The sequence below is a fragment of the Ascaphus truei genome, chromosome 14 (assembly GCF_040206685.1).
Source record: "Ascaphus truei isolate aAscTru1 chromosome 14, aAscTru1.hap1, whole genome shotgun sequence".
Lineage (NCBI taxonomy): Eukaryota > Metazoa > Chordata > Amphibia > Anura > Ascaphidae > Ascaphus > Ascaphus truei.
In genome coordinates this window covers 33,103,638-33,127,649 of record NC_134496.1, presented here as the reverse complement: position 1 = coordinate 33,127,649, position 24,012 = coordinate 33,103,638, and positions in this window count along the sequence as shown.

Genomic DNA, 24,012 nt, shown 5'->3' with positions numbered 1-24,012 from the left:
TGGTTCGTATCATACTTATTCTCTATGGGACTAGCATCTGCTATTACAACCTTTTCTACTACAGTGTGCTGACTGACCTTCATGTGTATATATATATATATATATATATATATATATATATATATATATATATATATATATATATATATATATATATATAGTGCAGAATAAATGAGTTCTTCAGTATTAGGTGATACCTTTTTTATTGGACTAACAATTTATGTCATAGGACAAGCTTTCGAGAGTTATCCTCTCTTCTTCAGGTCAGCAATACTAATTTACACAGGAATCAATGTTTAAACAGTGTAGAGAGAGGAAAAAAAAAATACAGATATTTACTGTAGATAAGGTCGGGTGTTAAGTGTTTCAAGCCAGGGGACAGTGTCAAAGAAAGGTGGGGAGGGGAAGGGATGCTGGGGGGGGGGGGGGGGGGGGGGTGAGAAAGTGTGGATAAGAATAGAGGCAAGCAGGATAATTACAGACAATTTTGGTAGGGTGTGAGAAAACCCATATCCACATTAAGTCCTTTGGTTTTGGTGTCAAAGAGTCTTATCATTCTGAGCTCAAATGTTTTCCGTTCTTGGGTGCTTTTAAACATATATATATATATATATATATATATATATGTGTAGTATGTATTGTTGCAAAGTTCTTTGCACTTTCCCATATTTGTTACAAAGTTGCTCGGCATGAGTTTAGGCATACCACCTTCCGCAGCGGTGTGAAAACTGGGGGGCGCGAGATTAACTGCATGAGGCCCAGATACCGGGAACCACGGTAACGAGGAGGAAGGGAGGGGGGCGCGCGGGGAGCAGGACATCCGGCAGGGGGGGCGCAGGGAAAAAAAAAAAAGATTGCGCTCCCCTGGTATAAGGCACTAAGTATACTTTTAGCTCCACCCACCTTCTAGAGCCTAGACTGTCACCTGGTATAGAATGACTTTGCAGAATCCAGACCACTTCCCCTGTCGGCATGGCGATCAGTGATGCCACTAGTATTTATAAATAGGAGGGGGATTTGGACTCCACTCACAGATCCCAGAAGGAGAGCCACTCTCACCTGTCAATGTGTAAGTGCACAGTTATGTAATAAGGTGGTTTTAGGGTAGTAGACCCTTTGTTGTTTTGATAGATAGGAAAGTGCCCTGGAAGATAAGCTACCTAGAAATGTTAGGAGTCATAGCAGCACAGGCTCCCAGAGGGGAGGCCTGTGTCCCCGAGGAGTTGCCCAACCTCTAACTCTGGGACTATTGTGATAGAGAAGCAGGCAGTAAACCTAAAAGGCCTGTCCCTATATTGATCACCCCCAAAGGAATGAACTGAACAAGTATATCCCTGTGGTGAGCATCTCCAAGGGAATGAGATGAGCAAGTACATGTGCGCCATGATCTCTGTTACCCCATTCTGGAAACATTGAGAGCGTAAAATAATACAAGTACCAGCAGTTAAATTATCCCCAGATGGGATATTCTAGGTAGCCCAAGCAGGGGCCCTGAAAGAAATAGTTATACAGTACCTAAAATAATCTTGTCATGCAGTAAAATGTGTTTGCTCATGTAACCTGTTCAAAGCTTGTGCCTTTTCAATGATTGAATAATGCACCTGGAAAATAAATTGTAATCTCTGAATCATCAATAAAGCCTATCCTGTTTATAACTACAAAGTTCCTGGCGCCAATCTTTAATATCTGCATATATGCCCAGCCTGTGCGTATCAGCACCCCTGACAAAAGGTAAAGCACCCCGAGTGGCCGACTACACAGACATCTATATAAACTCCCTTAGAGCCAGGCAGGTCGGGTTACCTATAAACAAAAATAAGCGGACACTCCAAGGTAAAAAAAAACCCAACAACAATCAAATATTTTAATCCATAAAACAAATCTCACTGGATGAGATAAAAACAGTAAAAAGATTGTGTCCATACAACAGCGTCAGAGAGCAACAGCTAAGCAGATATTAATCTCGCATCAGATGAATGTATCAAGGGCTGCCACAGTATGAAGTGTAGTCCTTAACATAAGGGGCTACAAAGGCAAACTTCCCCAAACTGTGAAATAAATTTGACTGTAGAATAGTCCAGAAATGCAGCCATAGTTGGACGGAACCGATGGTAAAAGTCCAAATTGCTCAAAGGGTCCTTATGTACTCACTCCGTACCGGCAGTAAATTGTCTCCCGTTCGTATGTACCAGCCCCACAAGGTCTCAATCAAATGGGGGTATGACTTGAAACCTCAGAAGACTAAAATCCTAACTAGCGATTGACTCGCTGGGAGTGATGAACCGTTTGGAGTGCATAGGAAAGCCGGCCCGCTGATTAAGTGTCCCAACGCTGTAGGTAGCCGTGCACTAGCGGCATGCTTAGCACCTATGGAGCCCATATAATATTATAAAATAAACATCAAAAGACATTCAAGGCAATAAGAAAAAAATAGCCACACAGTAAGAAAACCATCATTAATGATGATAATACATCATTAAACCTGAATGTAACATCAAAAGTGTCACATATAAAGTGTCTGTGGAGTTAATACTGGAGTTGAAATTGGAGCTGAATACTACAAGAAAATTTGGACTCTGCGCCACAACAAACACAACGTTGCAACTGAGATCTTGACTTTCTAAATGCTGTGATTATTTGTACTATTCCTATCCTCCATTAACTGGCTTAGTCTCTCCTGCATCTCACTTCGCCCTCCCTATTGCGTTTTCTATTTACTGTTGCCTCACTCCTTTGTGAGCATTTCTGTTCTCTCCAACTTCCCCACTCCCCTCCTATTCGCAGTTCTTTATCTCTCCTCCCCTCCACATATGAATGTGCCCATACACTACACCATTATGTATACACCTTTCTCCCAACAACTTTTTTACCCTTCAAGAAAAAGCACCCCCACAAATCCTCTATTCACACCCTCTATCTATTTACTCCTTCTTGCTGCTGGGGATATCTCTCCTAATCCTGGACCCAGCCATGTACACACCTGCTCTAATCCACGCCTCCATGCCACCTCTTTCCCTAATAATGGTGTTAACCTACAGTATCTAATTGAATACTGACTAACCATAAAACTCTCCTCACAAATCTGACATCCCAACAGCCTGCATTTATGGCTACTGTCCCACACCTACAGTCACTCCTACCAACCACTGTGGCCAAGCACTGCCATCTACACTACTTATTCCCTCACCTGCTGTTTCTGTAAGTCTCCCTTCATACCACTTAGATTGTAAGCTCTTCAGGGCAGGGATTTCCTTTCCTATTGTCTGATTTTGCTGCGCTTATTGTATTATTATAATTCCCTGTACTGTATTCTTTGTGAAGCGATGAGTACACGTTTGGCAATATATAAATAAAGACATACAATACAATTAGATAACCTTTCAGGGTGTTGTAGAAATGCGTGGGAAATAGGAAACAATGAATAGAGCTGCAGTATTTTCATTTTCACACAACTGTGTATGTATGTACTGTGTGTGTGTGTGTGTGTGTGTGTGTGTGTGTGTGTGTGTGTGTGTGTGTGTGTGTGTGTGTGTGTATCTCTGCCACCGTGGAACATGCAGCTGGAACCTACAAGCTTTGTACTTCCTGTACAAAGCCACAAGTCACACCGGGTCTTTCACTCACTCCTACCCCTTCCTGTCATTTCAATCTGCGGCTTCCTGTTTGCAAGAGCTCATTTCTCTCTGTTGCGATAATTATTTACTTACAGTACAACTGTCAAAGCTTTATTCTCTTCTCTTTGTTTTCTCCTGAACATGCAGCACTTTTATGTCAAACGCTCTGCTCTGAACACAATGACATCCAGCCAAAGAATTCAACCTGTCCTGTCCAGGAAATTTTGGCTTGAATTAAAGGGATAATATAAATACTATGTAGCAGAGTTCCCCTTGCCTTCTACTGGCCTCAACACTATAAGTCCTGATAGGAACAGGAAGTGTTGGGGTTAAACTCCTGCGCAGGGCCTAGCCTACAGTTGCAGCCTGGTTGCTTATCCAGGGGCAGGCCTAAACTGGCAGTAAGTGTCATACCTGGGGAGGGTACTGACTGGGTCACATGTATATGGTGTGAGGCCTGTCAGTACCTAGACCTGCCCTGTTATGGGGCAGGATTATAAGCCCTTTGCCCCGGTATAAAAGCTGACACTTTACCAAATTGTGTGGTGATGAGACAGTGTGATACCCTTCTCCCTGCAAGAGAGTTAGGCCTCGTTCAGGGTGTCAGCTGCAGGACTCGGAGGGAGGGCGTGAGGGAGGCAGTGCTGTAGTTTGCTGGGCGATCTGTGTTTATCCCCCAGCAGACTTTTCAGCGTTGGGGAGGGGGCGGGGTTACACACAGCAGGGTAAGTATCCAAGTTGCAGTCATGAAATCATTCTGAAGAATGATATCATTGGCTGCCTTGGTCCCTGTGACGCTGCTGCAGCTCCAAAAAACGAAATTTTCATTTATTGAAACTAGTCAGCTTCAACTCCTGGCTTCGGAGACAGGGCAGTTGCTACCCTGAAAACCAGTATTCAAATTGAATACTTTGTTTCGCACGGCAGCACGCCCTCCCTCCGAAGCCAGCACCCTGAACGAGGCCTTAAGGATATTAGGAGGAGATCTGGGGGCCTCAAGCCCCTGGGGTCTGCTCCAGGGCTGGAGGATAACCATGCGGTCATGCAATAAAGCTACAGTTGGATCCACTATGATGTGTAGATATTGGAGAGAAGGATTGCCAGTGAGGACCATCCTGCACTATCCTTATGGGATGGAAGCACTGCACAGTAGAATTAAGAGAAAGCCTGCCCTGTTGCTGTTCCCAAATGACACCAGCGGAGCCCTCAGTCCTTCTGTACCACACAGGTTAGCTCACAGCACCAGGGAACACACACCCATGTAGTGGCCAGATCTTCCGTGAGGGGGTGGGGGGACGGACACCGATGCTACAACTAAATAAAGTAATTCATTTAATGTAATCATTTAAAGAATATCAGGGTTATAAAGCTCATGTAATAAGGAATGTACAAGGATTCCACAACTTCATCGTCAGTGTCCTCAGTCAGAAATCCTACAGTGAGAACTAAACTCCAGGAGACTGTGCGGCTAATACAGGAATGAACAGATGTTTGACACAGACTGACCTTTCACTGGGAAAAGATGGATGGCTCTAAAAATGAACAGATGTAACATAGTCCTTATGAACAATAAAGGTCTATAAATCTTTACACTGAATGCATTTCACTGAGTAGGCGGGTGGTACGGGAGATACCAAAACAAGAGTGAAGTTGGTGGATGATCTTCAAGTCTGAAAACAGCTAGAATGAAAAAGTATCCACTTCTCATGGACATTCCACCTGGGGATCCTTCATGGCTCTCTGCTCTAAAGCAGCGGTGTGCAATCTGGGGGGGCGCAAGACTTTATTGGGGGGGGGGGGGGCGCGGGCCGCACGGTGGTTACAGAGGCCCCGCGCTAAGAGCACGAGGCCTCTGTAAATGTACTTACCGGCTTCTTGTCCACGCGTCTCCATGGCAACGCGGCGTCAAATGGCGCCCGTTACCATGGTTACGTGACGTCAAATGACGCCGCGGGTCACGTGACATGACCCGGCAGCGTCATTTGACGCATCATTAGAGGCGAGGGGGTGCGACCGAGGAGGCAGCAGGTAAGTGGGGCGCAGGTGCAGGGAGTCTGCACACCGCTGCTCTAATATATATATATATATATATATATATATATATATATATATATATATATATATACATATATATACATATATATACATATATATACATATATATACACACACACACATATACATATATTGAAGCAATAAACAAAGAAGGCCTATCCAATATAAAGTATTGTTTAATTCATTTCCATGTTTTTTCTTCTCACAGTATGAGTCAGTTAGTTGAATCTTTTGATCAAAACATATCAATCCTGCAGCCACATCAAGGTAAAAGGAGGTAACTGCACTACCAACATGGATGTGCATTGTGGCTTCTTTGTTTACTGTATTTGAGGTCACTTTCCCAGAAACACAATTAAATATATACATAGGGGTTTAGTTGAAAATCCACCACCTCTAGGCACCTACATGTGGCGGCCGCCTCTTTGCTGCCCCCCTCCTCCTCCTTCTGAATCGTAGCGTCAAATTACGTCATGACGTCACGTTACCATGACGTCATTTGCCACTGTGTTGCCATGGCAACGAGACACCGTGTGACGTCACGTCGGTGACGTCCGCAGCGTCATTTGACGCTCCGATTCCAAAGGAAGGAGGGCTGCTGCAAGGAGGCAGCCGCCAAATCTAAGCGCTTTCCCATCAGGCCTGAGGGGCCCGAGAGCACGGACATTTTGGTCGCACTCAAATTTTGCCGCCCTAGGCCCGAGCCTATAAAATACTGTGCGTTGGGGTTTTGACCTTGCTAAGATTGTGCACGTCTACATAAAAGCAGCAATACCACCGCCAACTGCGGGGACCCCCAGTTCTTGAGGTACTTAGCGTGCCATTGGCAGTGTTTCTGCTCCCACTAGATTAATCAAAATGGCCACAAAATCCTGCTGGCCGTGTGGAACGTTAGGAAGCCGCAACGCCGTCCTCTGGTTCAGCTCCTTAGGGCCGCACAGTACGTACATTCAAATTCTGTTAGCAAATGAAACAATAGGTAAATGCAGGAGTCCTGCCATACCATGACCCAGACACAAGGGGGCAGCCAAACACCTGGAAATCCAAGCCCAGTCACTTCCATCTGACTTTTCTCTACAGTTCTCATCTCTGTGAGGAGTAAAATGTTCACATGCACCAAGTGAATGTAAAAGTTAAATAAAAACTGATTTATATTAACAAAAACACACACATGTAGGATATTGCTTGGACTGCAGCTATAAGGCATGGGCTAACTGGGCTGTAGGCCAGGGCCCCGGATCTTTCAGATGCGCCACAAACAATATGACCCAAAATGTTATTTAAAATTCGAAGATCTAATTGAACGCAGCTTATATTACTTAATTGCCATTTCTACCAAAAAATTGGTGTGATTACAACAGTATATTGCTTTTCATTTTATATAGCCTCACTTTGTAATAAACATTCTTTCTTCCAATATAACGTTTCCCCAATATTTTATGGAATGGGTAGTTTAATTGATTTGTCGGAAATGTATTTAAAAAAATAACGTAGAAGAAAAAACGATTACAGCGCGGAAAACCGGAGTCAACATTTTCCAGCGTTGAAATTGCTTTACAAATATTCCTAACAATGACGGGCGCCAACTGCAAAGGTTAAAGCTCTTGCTGAGGACAATCAAATCAGATATACTTCAGAAATTGAATCTGACGTTTTTTGTGACTTTGCAAATAAAAAACAGAGACGTGTTACCCTTCCTGCCCGGTTCCTACATAGTTTACATCAGATAGTCTCTAGATTTGGCATCCTCAGTGCACTACCTTGGCAGGGTGCTGGGTCAGTGCAGCTGGATGTGGAGGATGAAAAGATGGGTGCCAGGAACTTTATAGTTACAAACAGGACAGGTTTTATTTACAGAGTTGGCTGAATAACAACTTCCTCAGGTGCATTACTGCATTCTTTGAGAGACACATGCTTAGAATAGTTGAGTTGGGGTAGTGGATCAGTCATACAGGATAACATAGTCATCATATTACATACTGTACATAGTTACATAGTAGATGAGGTTGAAAAGAGACATACGTCCATGAAGTTCAACTTGTGCTAAATTTAGACGACGGATACTTTATCCTATATTTATACTTACAGTATATTCATCTGTAGGAAGGCAAACAAAAAACTCAAATGAAATATCATCAAATGATATTTCATAAGGGGAACAATAAATTCCTTCCTGACTCCAAATATTGGCAATCAGATTACTCCCTGGATCAAGATCCTATCCATGTTTACTTGTTATATCCCTGTATATACAGCAACATATATCCCTTTCCTTTTTTAAATATGTCCGACCTTTTTTTTGAAGATATCTATTGTATCTGCCATCACAGTCTCCATGGGTAATAAATTCCACTTTTTAACTGCCCTTACTGTAAAGAACCTTTTCCTTTGTTACTGGTCAAATCTTCTTTCCTCCAACCTTAAGGGATGCCCCTGTGTTATGTTATTTTCACTGCCCGTGGGATGAATAGTTCTTTTGAAAGATCCTTGTATTGTCCCCAAATAAAGATGTATACAGTTATCATATCCACTCTTAGACGCCTCTTTTCTAATGTAAACAAATCTAATTAAGCTAGCCTCTCCTCAAATCAGATTACCTATCCCCTTTATTAATTGGTGGCTCTTCTCTGCACTTTCTCTGGTTCCCTAATGTCTTTTCTACGGATGTAAACAAATAACACTCTGCACTGGTGCTATCACGCATATAATGCTGCACTGGTGCTATCACGCATATAATGCTGCACTGGTGCTATCACGCATAGAATGCTGCACTGGTGCTATCACGCATAGAATGCTGCACTGGTGCTATCACGCATAGAATGCTGCACTGGTGCTATCACGCATATAATGCTGCACTGGTAGGGTTAAACTCTTGCTGCTGCCTGCCGGAGGGACTCCACACCCCCTAAAAGAAAGTGAGCTCCTTTGCAGAAAGCTCACAAGACAAAGAAAAACATAGGCAGAAAGCGCACTGAGCAAACACTAATTATCTTTATTAAAACAACCTCAAATTAAGAGGTTGCCAAACTCTCACCTGGCCCCCTTGTTACTTCCATGACCCCTTGCTATATTACATACTCTTCTCATACTTTTTGGGTCCCTGCCGGGCTGCCCCTTTATCTCTTTGGTCAATGAGATCTTGGGTTCTGCAACTTCCTCTGACCATCCTTTTGGTTTTGCTTCAGTGCTGGGAGGGCAGAGGGGGGCCTTTCCTTTGGGCCCTACCTTATACCCCTCTGGGCTGCTCACAGAAGGAGGGGGTCATATTATACTCCCCTGGTATGCGCACAGTGGGAGGGTGTCCACAGACACAAATCACTATTCGTTTCCTCTCCTTACTAGAGAGATATAGGTCTCTGTTCTCTGCCCTGCCCATCCCACATGCATGCTTCAGGGGGCTACAGACACATGTACATACATTAAATGTTTGTGTTTGTAGTAATATTTGCAGAATTGCAATACAAGTTTTGAATGTTGCTCAATAAAAACATACTGTATTTCTATTTAACTGTTACCTTTGTGGGTGGGACCCCCCATTTACACTTAGCTCAGGTCCCCAAAAATTCGTAAGACTGCTCTGATCCTGGAAGAGGACGAGCACAAACATTGCTATTCTTTTTGGCCCACTGAAAGGAGGCTTTTTGCATAACTGGATGCGCTGTCACTGAGAGCAGAGCACGTTATCGAACGTATCACTGTGCCAGTCTGATGAATAACGACTGGTCAGCTTTATGGTCTACAGGCTGAAGATGATCTGCAGGCTATGGGATTCTCTAACCCTCTCGCTAAAGATCATCCAGAGATTTGATTCTTTGAGCTTTCTGGCTAATTACAGCCAAGAATGTTAAAGCACAAAACCCACTTCACTTGTGATCTGAACACATACCACAGGTAGCCCCCACATACCTGGGGTCCTAGGAGAGAAAAAGAATGCAATAATAATGGTGGAAATTCTGACCTAATATTTTCTTGTGCGGATCGGAGAGGGAAGATTATTGGCGAGAAAGAGGCATCAGTTTTCTGCTGTGTTAACGTGAGGGAAAGAATTCACATCTCTTCCTGAACCAGTGACAGCTCCAGAGTGGGGGAAGCAGCAGCAATTCCCTCTTTATTGGCCCCGCTCTGGGGTATAAAAACCTTCCACATCTGAAAATTTAATAACTGCCTTTTCCCACAGAAACCATCAGAAAGAGGAGATTTACCGGGTCCTCAGCCAGGTCACAGCTGGTGATGTTTTACGGCTTCGTGTTTATCAGCTCTGCACAAAAGAATAAGGGTATCTTGTCTTCTTATAGTGCACACAAGGCACCGTGAGCCCCTGTCCTGTGAAGCCTGCTATTTAATGATGCAGGAGGTACACCGACATGCCCATGATCACCAGATGCTAAACCATGAAACCGTTTTGTCACTGATTGGCCCAGATAATTTCCTGTACAATTAGATGCTACAGTTAGTACTGAGCAATAACAATACAATACACAACAATATACAAATCAACCCCTGCTGTGTCTTAGTAAATTCAACTTGTAACACTTAGCAACACACTAAATGTTTAGAAACAACATTTGTTTCGATGTGCCTCACATGTGCTATTAACTTGGCTGGGCTAAACCTAATTCAGTCAGGTGACGTCTTCGGCCTTTATAACTGCAGACATAGCAGCCCATGTTTGAAGTAGCATGCAGTGTGGTGTTTAAAAGTGAGTTCAAAAGAAGTGGACAACACAACACCTTCTGGCCCTGAATCCTGGATTTGAACTACACTGGAAAGGAAGATATTATCTATCCCAGACTGCACACCTCAGCACTTAACTATTGCTTTGATGCCATCTTAATCTTTATATTTGCTGTGACCTCACTTCTTCTCAAAATATGCATTTCCTTCTACCGGCTCATTATGTCTCTAACTCTATTCATATATCTCCATTTCTCCTTCCTTCACCACTTCTCAGTTCACATGAATTCCTTCCTTACCTGCTCACTCTGACACTACACAGCTGTATACCCCCTGCACTAAAACTCACCCCTACAAATCATCCTCACACATTCTCTTTCTTTCCATGCTTCTCCTCCTTGCTTCTGGGGACATCTCTCCCAATCCTGGTCCTTTCTACTTCCTCTCATCCTCGCCTCCCACATGTAACTTCCACTCCCTCTGGTGTGAACCCCTCTAACCTCATACCCATCCCCTCTCACCCTCCCTCCAATTCTCCTGTGAGCTTTGGAATGCTCGCTCCCTTTCTAACAAGTTCTTCTTTGTGCATGACTTCTTTTTCTCTCACTCTCTGCTTCCCTTTGCTATAACTGAGACTTGGCTCACTCATTCTGACTCTGCTCTGAAAGCTGCCCCTCTCTTATGGTGGCCTCTCTTTCTCCCACACTGCTCGCCCTGATGGCAGTGATGGAGGCGTGGGGCTCGACTGCTAAAACTCTGTCATAGCCATCATTCTCTCCCGTCTCGATTACTGTAACCTCCTGCTGTCCAGCCTTCCTGCCTCTCACCTGTCTCCCCTACAATCTATCCTAAACGCTGCTGCCAGAAACACTCTACTCTTTCCTAGATCTGTCTCAGCATCTCCCCTGCTGAAATCACTCTCCTGGCTTCCTATCAAATCCCGTATCACACACTCAATTCTCCTCCTCACTTTTAAAGCTTTACATTCTTCTGCTCCTCCTTACATCTCAGCCCTAATTTCTTGCTATACACCATCCTGACTCTTGCGTTCTGCTCAAGGATTCTTCTCTCTGCCCCTTTTGTATATAAAGCCCTCCCGCCTTAAACCTTTCTCACTGATTGTCCCACACCTTTGGAATGCCCTTCCCCTCAATATCCAACTAGCACCCTCTCTATCCACCTTTAAGACCCACCTTAAACACACTTGCTTAAGGAAGCATATGAGTAGCTCCATGGCTGATAATTAACGTCTCATACATAAACCTTGGCCCCTTGCAGATGCACTTACAGAACGCCCTCCTACTGTCTCTGTACGTTCTTCCTACGTTCTTCCAACAAATGATTTTGTAAGCTCTTCGGAGCAGGGACTCCTTTTCCTAAATATTACTTTTATGTCTGAAGCACTTCTCCCCTTTATGTGTTATTTATATTATTTATATTATTGTCACGTATATTACACCTGTGAAGTGCTATGTACATTAATGGCGCTATATAACTAAAGACATACATACATTCTATCTAAAGAATGGTGCCCTGCTGAGAGATTTCCTGAATTGGAAATCAATTCCAGCCCTTGTTTGTGAAGGTTTCAATCAGAGCTTGGTGCAGGGTTTCCAGCAGTTGCTTCCCAAGTCCCCAACTATTACTGGGATCACAGTGCAGGATTATCTAAATCAGGGGTGGCCAACTCCAGTCCTCAAGGGCCACCAGCATGTGAGGTTTTCAGGATATCCCTGCTTCAGCACAGGTGGCTCAATCAGTACCTCAATTGACTGAGCCACTGATTGAGCCACCTGTGCTGAAGCAAGGATATCCTGAAAACCTCACCTGTTGGTGGCCCTTGAGGACTGGAGTTGGCCAATCCTGGACTAAATGCTGCCTCAGGCTCTGAACCTGCCTCATAATGTATGGTGAGCTATGCCCATGACAGCAACCAGAGACAATCATAAAGCTTCATAACTACTCAGGCAGTGCGGAGAGCCTGCTGTGTGAAGCAAGAGGAGCTTTGCTGAATATTACACTCTTACTGCACTGGCAAGCGCGGCTAAGCGCTGACCATGCCCGCGGCCTTACAGTATAAGGGAAACTTTGTCTCTTTAAAAGAGAGCGTTTTTCAAAACGTCTATCTGTAAAAATAAAACATGCGCTTGGAAATTAAAAGTAGCGGTCCTCTAGTTGTGTACAGTAAATAAAGAGGTAGGAGTACTTTGTACCCCTGTTATCATCATAGTATTATCTCTGCTTACACAGTAGTGGAGATAACACATTTCTAATACGTCCCCTGAGTTCTGAATGTAAGAGGGAAAACTGCAGGAGAAAGTGTGACATTGATTATCACGGTGTAGGAATGAATGACGTTTTATCTGAATGCTGCAGTTATTAGAGGAATATGCTGAATTTTACATTTGTTCTGTAGGACTGGGCAAAATATTTGTATCTGAAGTACCGTTTGATGAAATGTGATTATGTTTCTGTAAAGTAATAAATATCTCATTTCACACATTTGCTGCTCATGATTATAACACAATGTCTCTGCGGAGCACTCAATTTATTTATAATCATCACATTTTCATGTCAAACGCACGTTTTGCGGCTTCCCCTTTGATCGTATCCCTTCCTTTTATATAATGTCACCTGCCTCTTATGTCACTGGTTTCTTATAATGTCACCTCCTCCTTATAATGTCACCTCCTTCTTATAGTCACTCTCTTATAATGCCATCTCCTTCTTATAATGTCACCTCCTTATAGTCACCTCTTATAATGTCACCTCCTTCTTATAAGGTCACCTCCTCCTTATGTCTCAGGCCACTTATTGTCACTCGTCTGACAGTCTTCTACTTTCTTGTAGTCACCTCTATCTCATGGTGTCAGATTCTTCCAGCACCGTTCCGAGTACCCGATCTCATTCAAGTCAATGGGATCCAACATGGGATTGTGAGCGTTACCCTGTACCAGCCCTTTATGAATCTGCTTCGTAGTGTCACCTCTCTTTTCTACTGTCACCTGGCCCTTATAGTCACTTCTCCAATTGTGTCACCACTCTCATATACTGTCACCTGACACTTATAACAGGACCCCATGAAATCACAGTAGCACACTTCTGACCACCCTATTAAGATATATGATCACACAGTTGTATACCACCTGAAGGACGAGTGTCACAGTGTGATATACAGAAGGACATTGAAAGTCACTGTACTAACATTTCCCACCAACTGGTGCCCAGCAGGTCTGGCTTTTAAAATGAGAGAGGGACGTGACACAGCTTAGCTTTTAGCACCAGTGACAAAGAGTGGCAGGGGATCCCCCATCCCCCATCCCTCCCATCTAAAGACATATTAAAGCCAATAAAAACCGCCATGCCTTTTTGCTGCTAGTGATGGCAGCTGAGGGAGACAGAGATTGGTTTTTAGCTTGCAGTGGATGGATCTCTGGAGAGTTTGGGTGTTTAGAAGATTGGATCTAAGTGCAGATAATAATCCTCTTTTGTACCTCTGCAGTGTCTTGGACATTTTCATTACCTCACACCATGGGAGGGGGAGGGTTAGGAGGGCGCGGGGGAAACAAAGACAAGGTCACAGAACAAGAAGCAAACTTTGTATAGTAACAAGTGGACAGAAAACTAAACCCCACACTTTAAAACTACAATGAAGTGAGGAAATGACGGTCTCCCACCTCTATACACCAGTCTATAATACTAAGGCGGGTTTAGGGCAAGGTGAGCAAGGCGGGTCACCTTGGGCCATCAAGGGCCCCACGCTCCCTCCTCTCTCCCCCCCTCATTCACTCACACCCCTCATCCTCTCTCACCCCCCTCATCCTCTCACCCCCCTCATCCTCTCACCCCCCTCATCCCCCTCATCCTCTCTCACCCCCCTCATCCTATCACCGCCCACATCCTCCCACCCCCCCACATCCTCTCTCCCCCCTCTCAGCCTCTTCCACCCTCCTTCATCCTCTCTCAACCTCCTTCAACCTCTCTCACCCCTCCTCATCTTCTTCACTGCCCTATCAGGGTATCAGACCTAGGACCCTCCCCTGGTAGCAAAAGGGGCTGCAGCCTCAATGTAGGGGTTGTTGGAAGTGAGGAACCATGGCTTTGGTTCTCCTTCCTTCCCCTCTATAAGGGGAGTGGGACAGCTACCCCTTACTCCACCAGGGGGCATGGGAGACAAAGATTAGAGTTACCTTTGAAGCCTCAAGCCATGGGGGTTGAGTCCAGGGACCAAAGCAAAGAGTATGCTGTGATGTATGGTGTGTACTGTTGTACTTGCTGCAATAAAGAATCGTTCCTGTTTTATTCTCCCAGCTGAAGCTGCAGTTTCTTCAGGGAGGGAGGGAGTGTTTTCCACAGCTTCACCTATTCCTATAGGCCCTGTGGGGTGTGTGTGTGTGTGTGTGTGTGTGTGTGTGTGTGTGTGTGTGTGTATGTATGTATGTATGTATATATATATATATATATATATATATATATATATATATATATATATATATATATATAGGAAATTATGGTCTCCCACCTCTATACACCGGTCTATAATACTAAGGCGGTTTTAGGGCAAGGTGAGCAAGGCGGGTTGCCTTGGGCCGTCAGGGGCCCCACGCTCCCTCCTCTCTCCCCCCCTCATTCTCTCACACCCCTCATCCTCTCACCACCCTCATCCTCTGGTGTGTATATATACACACACACCACAGGGCCTATAGGAATAGGTGAAGTCCGAGAGATATATATATATATAAATGTAAATACAACTGTATGCTCATCTGCATGTCTTAGGCAGGTCTGCAACCCCGCCTTTCCCCATTATCACCCAGCACACAGCACTTCCACTGCAGCAAGGGATTCTGGGAAATGACATGCAAATGAGCACACAGTGCCACTATTTGCTTCAAAAAACATTTTTAACATGGTTCTCTATAGGCTTAAGCTTGCTGCATGGTCACAGCTTTGAGCACAGCCAGGGTTAAGGTGCATACCCAGAAAACCACCCACAGACAGTTTTTTTTTTTTCACCCTCCCGAGAGGGTTGGGGGGTACCCTCCCCTCTCGTTCATCAGATCCCAATTCAGTTCAGTGGTTCGGGTGCATGCCCTTGGACTGTCCAACCGAAGTCAGAGCCGCCCTCGGAACGGGTTCCCTGAAGATTTCAGCCCGAAAGCCTAGGTCTCCAGGGACATTGATGCCTTCCTCCGTTAGGATTCAGGACATCCGTCTCTTCCTCCCTCTGGCTCGAGGCCCGCAAGGGAGTTCGCGTCATCTCCCCCTTTCGAGGGTTGTGCGGGTGCACCCCAGCCCCGAAGGGCTGGTTGTTCGAATGCCACCCCCCCTTAGCCCGAAGGCTCAGGTGTTCTGTGGTCCGGGGCCTGGACACCACCTCTCAACGAGCTAGAGAGCCAAATGCTTGCCACAGACCTTTCCTACTGAAGCCCCAGATAGGATGGTACTGCATTTGGTCATAGCTGTGCAGGCCGAGAGGAGCATTCACCCACAGACAGCTGTTTCGACCTTAATGGGTCTCATCAGTGTGGGGTTGATTAACTGGGTATGCAAAGAAGCTAAAGGATAGGCCAACCATAATACTGAGTTAAGTTATGGTGAGTAAAAAAAGTTTGGATGGTTTTTGTCACTTTTTTTACTCACCATAACTTAACTCAGTATTATGGTTGGCCTATCCTTTAGCTTCTTTGCATACCCAGTTAATCAACCCCACACTGATGAGACCCACTAAGGTCGAAACAGCTGTCTGTGGGTGGTTTTCTGGGTATGCACCTTAACCCTGGCTGTGCTCAAAGCTGTGACCATGCAGCAAGCTTAAGCCTATAGGGAACCATGTTAAAAATGGTTTTTGAAGCAAAAAGTGGCACTGTGTGCTCATTTGCATGTAATTTCCCAGAATCCCTTGCTGCAGTGGAAGTGCTGTGTGCTGGGTGATAATGGGGAAAGGCGGGGTTGCAGACCTGCCGATGAGCATACAGTTGTATTTATATTTGCTTTGCTGTGGAGGGTTTTTGTCATATATATATATATATATATATATATATATATATATATATATATATATATATATATAATCTATATCTATATCAAAGACCAACACAAAATTAAGTAGCGCTCAGGTGGATAATAGTGACAATATATAGAATAATGATAATAAATTATATGAATCAATAAAAATCCTAATAAAAATCAACACACTTTTAACTACATATAACTTCAAACCATAAAGTGATAGTGAAAAAAACCAAGTCCAAAATTAATGTTCCACTTGAAAAATCCAGAGAGATAAAGGTCCCAATTGATGATCCAGGGAGCGTCTTTGCAGCTTCAGATAAAAGTGGTATAGCCAACCACTACGAATCTAAGAACAAAAAACAAACAGAAGCGCAAGCTCCATAGCATGTAACTGTTTAAACAAAAGAGTACATTTATTAAAAAACTGCAGCCCAAAGGAAATGCAGTTACAGGATTAAAAAAAAGCAACCATACGTGGGAGAGAAATCTCTGTGTGTAGTCATCTGCGGGGGTGAGGGGGTCCCAGGTAGGCAAGATATATCTGCACAGCTTGTAGCCACCACCAACTCCTGTCACAAGTTGGCACCAGGAGACTGAGTCAATCAGTGCCTCCACGTCCTCTGCTCCTGCATTGGATAGTTGCCAGCGCTTGAAAATGCAGCTAGTAAGATCGCAGGGACGCCCAGGACTCTGTGTAGACACACCCACAGCGCGATGAAGTCACCAACATTATGCATTACGTCACACAAAGGCAACTTCTTCAGGGGATCACTACACAGCAGACCACATCTCAAGGGTACCTAAACTATGCAACTAATTTTGACAGATTTATTATAAATCATTCTTCCTGGTAATGCACAGGTTATTAAGAATTTATATTAGTGTTAGGTACCCTTGAGATGTGATCTGCCATGTAGTGGCTCAAGGGCTTACAACACTTTGGCCAAAATGTTAAACTAAAAGACCATTTTATTTAATAGATATCTATACATATATATTTAGGCACTGTACCGTGTATAAGGTTCACTGGATGTGCACTGAGCTCTATCTGTGTTTCATATTCTGTCTCTGGTTTTAAATATATATTGCCATGCTCAGTAGCACTCCTCTGTGACACTTATATGCTTATATATATGTTGTTGTTATTTTGGGGGGTTCAATATGAGCTTGTAGGTGTCCTGTATGTTTTATATTTAAATATATTAAGTTGTATAGGTATTTTTTGTATTCACTTATACATAAGATTTGCACATTTAATTGCACAAATATATTGAAATTGGGTTTTAGCAAATGCTATGTAATTATTGCACTTTTATCATTAGAAAACCACTGCATTTAGAAGCGCCCGTTACACCCAACTTTTTCAGCTAATTTGGGGCCCGAGTCACAGGGAGATAATGTGGCTTGCCCAAGGATGCAGAGCGCTAACACTGAGGTTTGATCCCGGCTCCCCTGCTTCAATGTCAGTCATCGTGTTCAGAGGCAGTGTCTTTACTCACTGAGCCGCTCCTTCAGTGGAAATAAAACTTGTGCACTCATTTGATTTTCTCATTTCCTAATTCATCTCAGTTTTTCTGCCACTTATCTCTCAGTATGATTTTGTTTTTAAAGGTGTTCTAATTAGGAAAGTCTTGTGATCACGAGTCATTTACCAGTTTGTACTAACTTGAATTATTTGACTTTTATTTACATGATGGGAACAATACAGACGCAGTTAAGCTAGCTGTTTTACCGCTGCCACCCACGGTCCCCTGACAGTGGGTGGCGTGGCACTGGCGGCTTCACACTGCGGGACACAGCTGCCGCAAGCAGTGACTCTCGGTATGTAAAAATCTGATATACTTCTATTCGCTTTGAGACGAGATGTTTATTAAAAACTTCACAAGCCTTTTGGATGGGATGGGAGATCTCTAGTGTTCCTAATCTCTGCTAATCTATCAATGACAATAAACATATTGCCAGATTTAACAAAGGGCTAGTTTTGCCTGAAATGTTGAGTCCCTTTGCTAAGGTGTCAGTCTGTTAGACTTTTTCCATATTCTCTGTCAAGGTCTCCTTTATAACACAAAATTATAAACAGCACTCACAATAGAGAGTAGATATACTGTATAATGCGGGGTGCCGTGGACAAGAGAGGACCCAAACCCTCTCAAACACAATACACAATACTGAAATAGTCCAGCACTCCCTAAATGGAAAAATTGAAATCACTAGTATGCAACAAATAAGTATATTTTAATGAAAACACAAATGAATCAAAAAACATGCAGCGTCACAAATATAGAACATAAACATATAGGTATAATCACATATAAGGAGTGTGAAGGAAGGATATACAAGGGAGACAAGTTGTAAAAAAACCTGTCTCCCTTGTATATCCTTCCTTCACACACGTTATATGTGATTATACCTATATGTTTATGTTCTATATTTGTGACGCTGCATGTTTTTTGATTCATTTGTGTTTTCATTAAAATGTACTTATTGGTTGCATACTAGTGATTTCAATTTTTCCATTTAGGGAGTGCTGGACTATTTCAGTATTGTGTAAGGTCTCGTTTATATTCATGTATATTTAATGGTTGTCGTTTTTGCACTACTGAATTCGCACATTTGTTTTTTACATTTTGATTATTCACACTTGATGTTGTAATAGCACTAAGATCACAAGTATATTTCCTGTGATTGCTACTATTATGACTGTTTAAACACTGTTGCAATATAATTCTATTTGAAAAGCCATTCGTGTGTTTTTCTTTGGGACCGTACGGTCAATTCTACTTATTGGTCTTAATAAACATATTGTGCAAACATGAATCTGGAGGCAGACGTTTCTCTCATGCAGAGATGTCACAAAATGTGAATTGTCTGGAAACGTGTCAGCATCGAGATATTAACTCCCTCTGTGCCACAGGGATCAGCCATTCACCCCACCCCAGTATTGGCTGCACGAATTCCTGCGAAGTGGAATGTAATGTACAAGCGCCTAGTATTTTTTATGACATAGTTACACTCATCCCAATGTCTGATTACTGTAGCAGTGTTGCTGTGCTTGCACGGCCGTCTGTAAACGGATTTCATGCTGAGCTTCTCACATTACTGTTCTTGTGATTCAGAGAACAGTTAAAGATTTTCCTGTTCTTTTTACATTGCATGAAAACCTGACCAGGTCAATCTATATAAGGGTGACGTGGGAGCCTTATTGACCGGTGTTGGAAACCCTGCTGTGTGTTGGATCCCCAGTAAGGAGATAATTGATGTATTTTACCTGCTGCCTTTACCATAGAAGTGAGCGATTACATGGACCCGTACTTCTTTTTTAAACCTGTTCAAAGAAGCTAAATCTATTTCAAGTCCAGATAAACAGATAAAGGAAGCCTGACAAAATTAGGGGAAGGGAGCATGTCCTTTAGCCTGAGTGGCCATGCAGTGATGTTTTGCCAGGGGGTTGGGGGTGGGGGGTGGGGAAGAGAGAGAGAGGACTAGGTTATTTAAGGGGCTGTAACCCATGACCTCTCTCATCCTCTGGACACCTCCCCAAAAGGATCCTGCCCACCTACCCCTTTTGGGGTTTCAGATTTATTATGCAATGTTATGTTGGTTGTTATGATTATATTTTGATTTGGGGGGGGGGGGATTTTTTAAATATAAAAAGGCGAAGAAAAGAGATAAGGAGGGTATGGTGAAGGTGTGTATTTTATTGTATGTCTTTATTTATATAGCGCCAAAAGTGTACTCAGCGCTTCACAAAGAATACAGTACAGGGAATTAAAATGATACAATAAGTGCAGCAAAATCAGACAATAATGTGGTGTGGTGTTATTACGTTTGTAACAGCTGGAGGGGTGTAGACTAGCCAGTTTTGCTTAGGTGGTTAATCTTGAGAAATGGGAGGGGTCCAAAGGATGCGCTCCAGGGTCGGGGCCAGGGGTGTACACCTAACGGGGACCCCAAGTATTACGAACCAAGAGTGCTCACTGGGTCATGCAGCGGAGTTGAGCCTAATCAGATTCAATGGTGAGGCTATTTGCTGACTAGGTCCAGGTGTTTATGTTAATAAATGACCGCAGCCATTTGTACCAACCAAAGTGTCTGTATTTATTTATTTGGGTGGGCTAACAAATGGAGTGGGCAAGAGTCGAGGGTACAATGGTCTGGAATCCATGGAAAGAGAACTTCAGATGCCGTGGTTGCTTCTGCACATTGGCCTCTAGATGGCGATAATCAGCTGCTCTCAGGAATGTGTCAGATTCCGAGCTCTGCCTACGATCTCTGCTGTGTGCGCCCAATATTTGGCCTCTGACAATTATAGATTGTAAGCTCTACGGGGCAGAGATTCGCTGTGCCGGCAGAATTCTAATTTTGGTACATGGAGATAAATTGTCGTGCCCAAAGTCACAAGGAGCTGAAACCGGAATTTGAACCAGCCGCTCCCCCCCTCTCCAAACTCGGTGTAATTGTTTTCAGTCAGTGCAATGGGAGCCTCAATAGAAGGTGCACCCTTGAACAGAGTCTTGGTAAGGGTTCGAGCATTTAGCATAAAGGAGTGCACATTCCCATTACCCATGGAAATGGATGGATAGGTGACAAAGCCTGTGCCTCCCTGGGAAGGTGCCTGAGCCCCAGGGAAGTAGTCTGTGTGATATGGAACGGTCAATAAAGAAGTCTTGTTATGTCCAACAAAGTTCCTGACTTCCTTTATTTCATCATCATGCTTACATCACCAGCCAGCCCGGACACCAGCCCCCTGAGAAAAGGTATGAGCACCTGTGCCCCAACATATGCACCTTTCCACACTACTGTATCTCACTGCATCAACTCCTTTTGAGCCGGGCAAGGAGGGGTCACACACACACACACACACACACACACACACACACGTTTTCAGACATATATATTACCTTGTATAAATGACATTTATTTTCTGTAAATCTGTGCACTAATCTATAAATACAACAGCTGTTTGTAAAGACATTTGCAAATGTCATGCAAGAGGGAACCGGTACCCTTACTCTAACAGATGGACTCTATTTACATATTGCCCAGTTATTTACAACCACCAAGAAGCTAAGATATATATATATATACACATACATATATATATATATATATATATATAAAGCCACTGACTTTTTATAGTGAGGTCTGTTTAAATTCCGCGCAAAAAACATGCTTTATTTTCGGTTCCCAGGAAGCCCAGGGTGCTGTTACAGGGTCGTCATTAGGTAACAAAAAAGACAGATTCCCAACAAGCTCTGAGAAACCTCAACCATTACCACATAATATATATGCATATAAGTGTCAAAAGGAGTGCTAGTGGGCGTGGCTAAATGTATACAACAAAAAACAAAAATGCCCAAAGCTATTTCCAATGTGACAAAAATACACAGTTCAATACCTATATATCTCTTGTAAAAGGGTAATTTAGTTAAACCCTTTGGCCAAAGCGTCTTAAGCATGCTGCCACTTACAAGGCATGACCGTAGCAGGTCCTAACACTCCCCTGGGATAACATTCTTATTTACCTGTATAATTACAGGAAGAATGATCACATTGGATCTGTCATAACCTGGCAAAATGAAACTAACCTGCATCAGGGCACTACACATGCGTGGCATCCCTGGTAACAAAGATACACTAGACGGTAACTGGCCGTCGCATCCCTGGTAGCCAATAGGGGACGCATATCAACGAGCAGCCACGTCCCTCGTATCCAATGAGGGATGCTTAGCAATGGACCACCGCATCCCTGGACACAGACACAGAGCGGGGAAAATAACTCCTGAAGTCATGTCAGTTCCCTGCTGATCTACAACTGCAGTACCGTTGGCCAAGAATAGAAACTTTAAACAAAGAACACCATCGCTGCTCCCCAATCTCACCCTTATGGAGATATAAATCAAAATATACTGTACCCTCCCAGTCAGCACCTTATATACTGTATTAACCTGTATTAACCACAACAGCTAATTAGCACTATCTATAAAGTAATATAGAAATATCACAAAAAGTCACTTGCAATAATATGTATGACTAAAACCAGTGTATTTATAGTTTTTCCAAATACTGTAGAACTCTTTCAAGACCTATTTCATTAAGAAATTCACAGCAAACAGTTGTATAGTATAATAACCGGTACCAGTCAAACAAGCTGGTTATCTAAGGTATATAGCTTGGAGCAAATCACATAAAATAGTATGTATTACTAGAACAAGTTTAATTATAGTTAACCAAATGAATCAGGTAAGTAATGCCTGGATGATTGTATATAGTGTATAATCTCATTTAATTGCAGTTCTTTCCTAACTGCATGCTAGATACTCTAGACTCTCTAGAGTGATTTCTGCACTGTGCAGCTGCCTGCTATTTTGGCATGTGATTTGTAACACACTATGCAGTGCTAACTGCCTGCCTAGTTCTCCACTGTAATCAGTGAAGGATTAAGCATATTCGCTCTAATTTTGCCAGTAGAGTGACAGAGTGCAGTTCTGACTTTCAGCCTGCTCAGACAATATAGTTCGGAAATCACAGCGCAGCTCTGGCTAGCTGCCTAGTACAGATGGGTGAATGCGCCCAAATCTGTTTCCCGTATTTTCTCACATTTTCCTTCCCCAAAATCCGTTTTACACCGCGAACGGATTTGGTCGTTTTTAATCCGCGTGGATTCATCAAAATCAGCAGTTGGAAACAATCCGTTGACGGATTTGTAGAATTCAATTCATGGATTCGACGGATCGCTGAATCCACGGATTGGATTCTGCAAATCCGTCCCCGGGTCATGGAATCCAACGAGCGTACTGGCAATAATAATAAAAAAATCCGCAAATCGCCCTTTTTGGCATTAATCTGTGGAAATCTGCTGACCAAAGGAACCGGGTGATTCGCTGCAGGTCCAAATCTGTCAAACAAATTCGCCCATCTCTACTGCCAAGCCAAGCGGAAGTAGTAAATACCAAATACATAACATGGCACATATGCGGCCTGGCTTGCAGCTCTAACTGGCTGCCTACTGATAGAGTACAGTGTTTAATATACAATATATGAGCACTATGCAGCTTTAACCGGCTACTGTGTCCCCAGTCCTCTCAGTGAATCAATTGGTGCTTAGCCCTAATGTGAATGGTGGGGAGAACATATCATTCTCACATATCTGGCTCTGTTGCTTGTAGAGTGGTGTGATCTTTCTTGGTTGTGTATGAAACTTTCAATTATCTGAAAACGTAACTGGCTAATGCTGTGCCCCGCCTGTATAAAATGTGCTGACGCTGGTTGATCCATGTCCCTGCATCTGATGGTGGATCTAAGTCGACTAATCTACTCTTTGGCCTTGCAGATAGTCTCACTGATATATGCGAGGCCACAAGGGCATTTGATCAAGTACACTATGTAGTCAGAATTACAAGTAACGTAGTCCGTGATTGTCACGGGAGACCAGGACAATTAACACAATGGATCAATACATTAGACAGAACTGCAGAGTTGAACAAAAGTCAAATTTATTGGAAAAAGTTTCCACAAACTTCCAATACATAAAACACACACACAAACTCACTCAACTGGGGTAACTGGGGGAACACCCTAAAGGCTTAGGTGCGGGGACCTCCGTCTGGAAGCTTACCCCGATATGCGTAGTATATCTGTAGTATAGGCAGCA